The sequence below is a fragment of the Lissotriton vulgaris genome, chromosome 3_1, assembly GCF_964263255.1.
Source record: "Lissotriton vulgaris chromosome 3_1, aLisVul1.2, whole genome shotgun sequence".
In the NCBI taxonomy this organism is placed as follows: Eukaryota; Metazoa; Chordata; class Amphibia; order Caudata; family Salamandridae; genus Lissotriton; species Lissotriton vulgaris.
This window is the reverse complement of record NC_141689.1, coordinates 213,859,088-213,867,182: the sequence shown is the minus strand read 5'-3', so window position 1 is coordinate 213,867,182 and position 8,095 is coordinate 213,859,088.

The window sequence follows — 8,095 nt, the reverse complement described above, 5'->3', positions numbered from 1 at the left end:
AACTTCTGTCTTCTCCCCGTTCAGTTTGAGTGAGTTTTTAATCATCCACCCAGCAACCGCCTCCACACAACTTCTAAAGTGATGTATGGGGGCGGGCACCGAACAGGGGAGGGACACTAAGATCTGTGTATCATCTGCATAGGAGACTATCTCCATCCCATATGATCTCACCAACCTGGCAAGTGGGGCCACATGGATGTTAAACAGGGTCGGACTTAATGCCGACCCTTGGGGGACCCACATTGCACAGGAGTGGGAGGAGATAAAAAGTCTCCTAGCTTAACCCTTTGCTCCCTCTGATTCAAAAATGAAGCCAAAAGGTTCAAGGCCGAGCCATCTACCCCTATCTCCCTCAGACGAGATGTTAGAACAGAGGGAGACAGGGTATTGAAGGCGGCCGTCAGATCTAAGAGAATCAGCAGGGAGGTATGGCCCTGATCGACCTCAGTGCGGATGTCGTCAAGCACAGTCGTCAGGGCCGTCTCCATGCTGTGAGCCCTCCTGAAGCCATGTTGGGATTGATCTAACTGTCCCGAGTGGTCCAAGAACGCCGCCAGATGCTTATTTAGATGGGACTCTAGCATCTTGGCAGGGGCAGGGAGCAAGGAAATAGGGCGAAAGTTCTTGAGCACATCTGGGTCTAAGGTGGGTTTCTTAAGGAGGGGCTTAACTACAGCACTCTTCCATTGATCAGGAAAGATACCATCCCTCATTGCTCTGTTCATGATGTCTAAGAACGGGGGCAATAGGGTGTCTCTGCACTCCTTCAGGACTTTAAGGGGACGGGGTCTAGAGGAGACCCTGACCTCAGATTGCTTAAAAGCAAATCAATGTCCTGGAGAGAGAGAGGAGGGAACACAGATAGGCTCACGGTGGTGGCGGGGACATCACCCTCGAGAGAGGGGAGGACGGCATCAGGAGAAACAGGAGAAGTTACAGCCTTTTGTAGGTCAAGGGCCGCGTGGATGTCTAAGATCTTCGTGGGAAAAAATCCTGCGATTTGATCACAGAGGACCTGGGAACATATTGTGGGATCGGGCATCTGCAATGTGCAGAGGAAGTCGATGATCTTAAAAAAATCTTGCGGGGAGGTAAGAGTGGTCGTAAGATGAGCGAAGTATTCTTGTTTCGCCCTAATAACCTCCATCGTATAATCCTTAAGAAGAGATTTATGTTTCTCCCTCTCTAAAGGATCCCATCTCGTCCTCCAGAGCCTTTCCTGCCTCCTGCAGTCCTGTCTCAGGAGTCTTAGAGGCTCCGAAAACCACGGGGCAGAAGGTCTCTGCCTAGCGGAGTAACGGAAGGTTACAGGAGCCAATAAATCCACGGCTGTCGAGACAGCATTCGTCAATTCGGCAGTGGCCATGTTAACATCCTTGGCTGAGCTAATGGCAGCAATCTGAATCAGAGAGGCAAGAGAGGCATTGGTGACCTTCCTGAAGTCTCTTCTGGGTACCAATTTACTGGGGCGTGACCACTTAGAATTCCATGGAACCTCCTGACGTTCCAGAGGGATGGCCAATTGGTCCGACCAGCTCAGTGGAATAGGGGGGCCAATCAGTAGCCCAGGATCGTTAGAGAAAACCCCGTCTAAGATGTGGCCCGCCTGGTGAGTGGGGGATTTGACCAAATGCTGAAGAACATAGGCAGATAAGGAGTCCAGAAGGGTACATGAATCTCTGGAAGTAGCATTATCCAGATGGAAGTTTAGGTCACCCAGGACCGTTAGTTGGGCGCAGCCAAAATAGGGTTCCAGGATGTGAAGCAGGGACTGAGTAAAGTCAGCCCTAGGACCTGGGGGCCTATAGATCAATACCCCAACAAAAGGGCTAGCCCTGGGAAGAGCAATCACACAAAACTGATCCCTGATACGCAAACAGGTTTTCGGACAGGGATGAGCATCCTAACAAACTTATCAGCGGTCACGCTCTTGGCCAACCAGGCAATAGTTAATTCAAAAGTTTTGTATACCTGCTTTGTAGATCTCAAAACAGCCTTTGTTTAGGTCCCTAGATCCTTGCTTTGGGCTAAAATAAAGTATTGGGAAGCCTCCACAAAACTGTCAGACACAATCATTAATCTATACTCAAAACATAGGTCCAAATAGAAATGGGGGATGTTCAAAGTTTAACTACTAAAATCTCGACCATAAATGGCTTAAAACAGGGGTGTGCTTTGGCTCCCTGCTTATTCAACATCTACACAGCTGACCTAGACAATAACCTTCGCCTAGCACAAGGGGACCCCCCCAAACCTGGCCAATGTTCAAACAACATGTTTACAATATGCTGACAATATAGTGCTGCTATATCAAACTCCCAGAGGTCTACAGCTTCAGTTCAACTAATCATACATTTTCGGAAAACAAAGGTTATGTGTTTTTCAAACTCACATAAAAAACAACCAAAATTTACCTGGGCGATAAACAGAGACCCCTGGATCAGGTGGGAACATACAAATACCTGGGGTTCCTATTAGATCAACGCCTCAGTTTCAATCAACATCTAGAAGTAGGGAAAGTCAAAGCAAAAAAGCTATTATTTGCATTTAATTTTTTTTTTTAAACTACGCAACATTTCAACAATACACTTATTACCAGTTGTAGCGGCAACATTTTTGCCATCAATTATGATTGGTACTGAACTTCTGAATACAAAGGATGCAAAAATTCTAAATACTTTCTGACCCAGCCTCTTTAAGAATCTATTTTTAATTCCGCGCCATATTCCACAAGCCTTGATAAGACTGGAATTCGGGTTAAAAATTCAGATTCAAACAGACAAGGGGCACTTGTCAAATATTATTGGAGAATGAGGGTAGCAGAGGAAGATTCTTCAACACATAATAGCTGGCTGGAGGTTGAAAAGCAATCCAGATTGACTAACAAAGTTTGCTTTTCCCTAAAACAATCCATCGCAACTCTAAAACTAGAGCACGCTTGGAATACAATATCGTCTTACCCTAAATTTAAACAAGTAGCCAACAAAACCATCAAGCTACAATCTCAGGCAATAGACAAAGCCTCCTTGACTTCAAAAACCAACGCCTGGATGGTAATGCCAACTTATAAAAAGCTAAAACCTCAACCATACCAGACAGAATATTTCGCAAATCAAAAAAAGCGAAAGTTGATTTTACTGAGACTGGGTGCGTATTCATCAAAAGAAATGACTCCAAATTGGAAACGGGCTTGGTCCACAATGGATTGCCGCCTGTGTGGCCAAGGAGAAGAGTCAGTACTCTACCTACTATGTATTTGTCCGGCATTATAACACATACGTGAAGCCCTTCTATGGCCACTTTTGAAAAAAGAACAAGTAAGGACTTGCAGAACCGCTGTTATCAAATGCCTAGGAGGCCCGACAGTACAACTGGCTTGTAAGGCAATAACGTTTCTGACTATCGCAACAAAGGAACTAGAAAAGAGGGACAGCCAGTTACAACCAACTGGGGACACAAGGTGATATATTGCAATTAAGATTTTGAAGTCCATTTATTTACAGCCCCACATACTTCACCCTGACGAAATAATAGGAAATTACCAACCGTAGTAGTCTCCAGCCTAGATAAAGTACAAATGAACACTTTTTTCTATTGCAGACTATTAGTTTACAGCACCAAGCACTTTATCCTGGAAATCACTGGGTTCGATCACCTACCCATTTCTAACCTTTTTTAACTTGTTTTATTGTAAATTTTAATGAGATTCATGTTAAATAATGCATTGATATAATCGTCCTTGTAAATTTTAATGAGATTCATGTTAATTCATGCATTGATATAATCGTCCTTGTACATTGTGTATATTGGTGGATGCGCCACCCTTTTATGATTTAAACTAAATCAAATAAAAGTAATTTCAATTCTATATTTAATTCCTTGCTCTATTGTATGGGGCCCAGCTGTGACTGGGCCCCATGCATCCTTTGCTCAAGATGCTTTCTGCGGTTCTTCTGCATATACACTTAACTGATCACTACAATGCACAATATCCTTTATCCATTGTTCGACCTTAAGAGCCACCCCTCTCCCCCAAATGCATAGCCACCTGTCTCTTGGCTAATAATTTTATTATACTAATTAATTTCCGATTTCCGAGCTGTAGAGTGTCGACCAGCCCCAATAGGCATAACAGTGGGATCCAATCTATGCGTTCACCCGCCATTTTGGACATCACCTGTACCACCTGTATCCAAACTCCATACATAAGTGCGCAGGACCAAGCCAAGTGCATGAAGTCTGCGTCCTGCATCTGGGGCATTTAGAACCCACCGCAATCCAATTTTATACATGTTCAGTGGTGTGTAATGTAGGTATGTAGGTATTGGACATGTATTATCCTCAGATTGCAGTTTGCCATGAGCTTCCCACTAGGTCTGCAATATGTCTTCCAGTTCTCCTGTGTCAAGAGTGGGTCCAGTACTGCATTCCACTTGTCTAGGGCAGCTTATTACCTGCCCTTTATCTCTCTTTGAGAGATGTTGTATAGTCATGGCACTAGGTGTTTACCTGAGCTACTTTTCAGCTTCATCTGTAGTGCATCTAGTGTGTCTGGTTCACCAGGGAATTGCAGGTTTAGTGATTGTACCGCCGCTCGGACTTTAATGTATGTAAACACTACCAATGGTGTCTGGGGCTGTGATGTCCCAAAATCGTCCACTTTTAGAAATGCCCCCCCCCCCTTGTATACGTCTCCTACTGTGGTTAAGCCTGCCTTCACTGTTATGTTATGTTATGTTATTTATTTATTTATATAGCGCTCGGCTACTCAAAAAGAGTGTCCCGGCGCTTTACTAATATTTCCTGTGCTTTCAGTTCTTGTGTCACTGATATGTCAGGATGTGACATCAGTGGCAGCGCTGGTGCATTGATTGGTATCTTCTTTGCCCTGGCGCAGATTGTGTGCCAGGCCTTTGATGTGCTAGGAACAGTGTTGAGGTCTATCCTGGTCACCTCTGGGCATTCATATAGTAGTATCGCTGTGAGGGGTGTCGGGTGTACGTCATCGTATTCTATCACCAGACGTGGCAGATATTGTGAAGGGAAATACTAATGGTGTGTGATTTATGCTTGTGCAAAGAGGTAGTATATGTCAGGTTGGCACTCTGCAGGATCCGCTTGTAGTAATAATGCTCCACCTCCGGACCTCCCAAACACCCTGATTAATATAAACAGGGTGTTCAAGTGATACAGTGAGGGGAAAAACCCCAAAGGGGAAAAAACCCGGAAAAGGAAGGAAAGGGACCGCTGGGAAAAGAAGCTGTAAAAAAGAACACACTTTAGGTTAATTACACATACATGAAAACCTACTCTCATTCAATTCTCGCTGTAAGGACAGTAATTTACCTGTGCTGTCTCAATTCCTCTGTATGAATGAAGCAGTATTTTCTCAGTGCGCCTTCCTCCCCTAAACAACACAAGAACCACAATTGGAGTAAAAGCAACCAATAATATCGTTGGCACTGTATGTGAAGCCCCTATATCTACATACCCAAGAACTCAAAAGAACTTCAGCACAAACATTCCATAGATGTCAATCTATTCTTGACAATATCCAGTAACCCTCAGTTAATAGTCTCGTACAAAGAAAAATAAACGTGATAACAATCACCGTCTTCTTTTATAGAAATACGGAAATGGATTTCGTCATCCACCTCAGTAGCCACCAAGTTCGAATCCAGACACTAGAACAAGATCCAACACAGCGAGGCGTAGTTAGTCACCACAGCCGCCCGCTTTGATATTTATAATCCACTAGAAAGAATGCCAAGTAGTCACTTCTTCGTGACGGCAATGCGGAGAACCCCCCTTTTCATTCCGCCACTTGAACCGAAGAGCAAACAGATCTCCCGACAGAACGAAAACCAAACAGAGTTTACTCGATATGCGGTTAGGAAATCCGAGCAATAATTGTCAACACAATAATTAGGACACCCGCAGCCACTCGAGAGCCAGCCGCTCTACTAACTGCAGATGAACATTGTACCTGAACCTTGACCGCACGCCTTTACTTCAGACGCCGATCTCCACAATGACTCAACAAGGGAACCCCCCGGTTTGAGAGACAGCCGCTATTGCTAGAACACCATCAGAATCACGTACAACGTCTCCCTGGCATAGCCGCGTTATATCCGGCCAAAACCACAAAGGTTCCTGGGAAATGTGGTTTTTACCTAACAACCAGATAGGCGCTCTGGGCTACATCCTGACAGTATAAATACATATCCGCAGCTCCCATTCCCCCTGTTCGTACTGCCGTGTCAAGGTAGTCCAGCTGCAACCTGCATTGTTTGCCCGCCCATGCCAACAGTATAATGCATGATTTTACCTCTAAGGGGATATTGACAAACAGATACAGGTACCTGGGTACTACTACCATTTTCATGACCGCTATACTATCGGCTAATGAGAGAGAGGGCCGTATCCATTAGCCACTTGTTCCTCCAGCTTGATTATTGCCCTTCCGTAATGTTGCCTCATAACCATTTCTGGGTCTCTTTATATCCATACTCCGAGATATTTGATTGGCTTGAAGCTCCATTCTAAGGGATTGTCTAATGTGTGTTGTACCATGATTTGTGTAAGGGGGAGCACCACTAATTTGTTCCAGGTTATACTCAGTCCAGCATACCATTCAAATTGCACGTATTTGCAAATCAACTGTGCCAGTTTTGTTTCCACATCTCATACATACAGGACCGTGTCATCCGCGTACAGGGATATGTCTAGGGTGCACTGTCAAAATCGCAGGGCTGCATCCGCGGGTCCTGTTGTATCACACATGCCAATGGTTCCAGTGCTAATGTGAACAGTATTAGTGATAGGTGGCAACCCAGGCTAGTTCCCTATAAACCCTGAATGGTTCATCTTGTGCCCCTAGTGTGGCTAATGCCTTCATGGGAGAGTGGGAATTACGCAACATTTACAATGAGATGGCTCAGTTTTTCAAAAATGTATCTATTTGGAAACGTTTCATAGATGAAATTTTTTTTATTTGGAGAGGATCTGTAGAGATGCTACAAGCGTTTGTTTTTTGGCCTAATGCCAACGATACAGACTTGAAGTTCACAGTGAATTATAGTCAATCACATGTTGACTTTCTGGACATCAAGATTGATGACACTGGTGGACAACTAAAAGTGAGTCTATTCAGGAAAACCACGGCAAAAAACACGATTTTACAATTTGACAGTTACCATCCTAACTGCCAAAGGGAATCCATTCCCTTTGGTGGGTTCTTACGTATCCGTCGCACTTGTATGGATATAGTTGCCTTCCATGAACATGGAGATGCATTGAAAGAAAGGCTACTTAAGAGGGGTTAACCCCACTGGCTTGTGCCTCACTCTTACAAAAGAGCGAAACATTATAACAGAGAAGTATTGTTACAGGGGTCCAAACGTGTGAAGCAAAATCGTATAACATGTGTCATCAACCATTCGACTCTTAATTTTAAAATAAGGAATGTTATAAACAAAAACTGGAATATCCTGAATTCTGATGAAAATGTCCCCCCTATGCCACTACCATTGCTGGCTTTAGACGTAACAAAAATCTTAAAGACATGTTGGTTCACACACGTCAGGTTAAGAGATCATGTCCTGGCGGGCAACTATCCATTACAGGTTTACCGGCAATATTGGGTAATCATAGGTGTGGTTCTTGCCACGCATGTGGCTCAGCAATAACATCTGATGTTATTACCTATAATGAAAAAGAAATCAAACTACGTCACTTAACTAATTGTCGTAGCAGTAATGTTATATACATTCTGTTTTTCATGTGTGGACTTGCCTACATAGGAGAAACTGGTCGTGAATTTCGCCTATGATTTAGTGAACTCAAGTCTGCCATCAGAACTAAGAAATTGATGGCACCTTTGGTGCAACACTGTTTGAATATGGACCATAGTGAACAAGAACTGAAATGGTCCATTCTTGAGAAAGTCCAACCTAAAGTAGGCCAACCAGTAGAATTTACACGTAAAAAACGTGAAACTTTCTGGATTTATCATCTTGATTGCATTAAACGTGGCCTTAATGAGGAGATTAACTGGTATGTCTCGAAATAACATACTGCTGTAGTGTCATATAGA